Here is a 1,114-nt window from a genome sequence, read left to right as displayed (position 1 = left end):
TGTTTGCATGTGCCCACATATAAACCTTGTCGTTTGTTGCAAATAACAACAGCATGACTTTTTCCTTCCCGTCCCGTGGTCTCCAGCCGACCCAAGTATACAGAGAAAACGAAAACGTCACAAGATACAGTTTCATGGCATTTCGCATCACAGGCTGGAATTCGCTGCCTAATTGCCTCCAGTTATTATTGAGAAACAAAGGTGAACTGAATTTCCTCGCAGCTGCCTTTCAATTACTAGCAATCAAGGTAAACGAGCGTAAGTCCTTGGAGGAATATTGCGCAACAGCAGCGGTTTCCACAGCTGCCTGGGATTGCTCTCCGCCTTCCTTTCTCACGGTAATTAAAGCAAAATTCAATAGACTCTCGACCTGTCGCTTTAAAATTATCATATTCGCTTAATACAAACATAGTTGAAAGATGATACACTACCACACTGAAACGCGATTAAGAAACGTAATTGTTCCTTCTCAGTTCCTTATCCTTATCAACTCCGTGTGTGTCTGCGATCCTTCCTCTCGGTAATGACACAACTGAAATTCAGTAAACTCAATCCTTCCTTTAAAAAAGATCACATTCCTGCCTATACGATAGTACAAACACAGTAAAACAAGATGAGAGTGCCACAATAAAAATGCAATAAAAAAGTCACGCTTCGAACTCGCAGATGATAAATAGTTCCTCAGCAAACGTAATGAGTTTCACCTTTGTATACATCTGCGTTCGGTAAGTGTACATCGAAATTCAATAAACTCTCGATCCTTCGCCTGAAAAGGATCACGTTCTTGTTTAAAAAGAAATGCAAAGACGGTAAAATAATACACTGTCACGAGAGAAACTCAATTTAAAAAAAAAGGTATTGTTTTCAACTCGGATTGTTTTCAAGCTGAATGAGTTCTTAATACGTAGGATAAGGAACTTTTGACGAGTTCAGTCCGTCATGTTTTTGACTCCATTTCCATTGTACATTCCTTGTATTTTCATCTTATATTCGTGTTTGTCAAGAATAATTTGTCTAACGATTTTTTTATGAGCAAGTAAGCTTAATGTAGATTATGCATGGCAGTGTTTTATCCATTACTGCAACAATTCCCGTATATTTCTCTAGAATGCAT

Source organism: Penaeus monodon, chromosome 27 (genome assembly GCF_015228065.2).
Source record: "Penaeus monodon isolate SGIC_2016 chromosome 27, NSTDA_Pmon_1, whole genome shotgun sequence".
NCBI lineage: Eukaryota > Metazoa > Arthropoda > Malacostraca > Decapoda > Penaeidae > Penaeus > Penaeus monodon.
Note: the sequence above shows the minus strand (reverse complement) of the source record.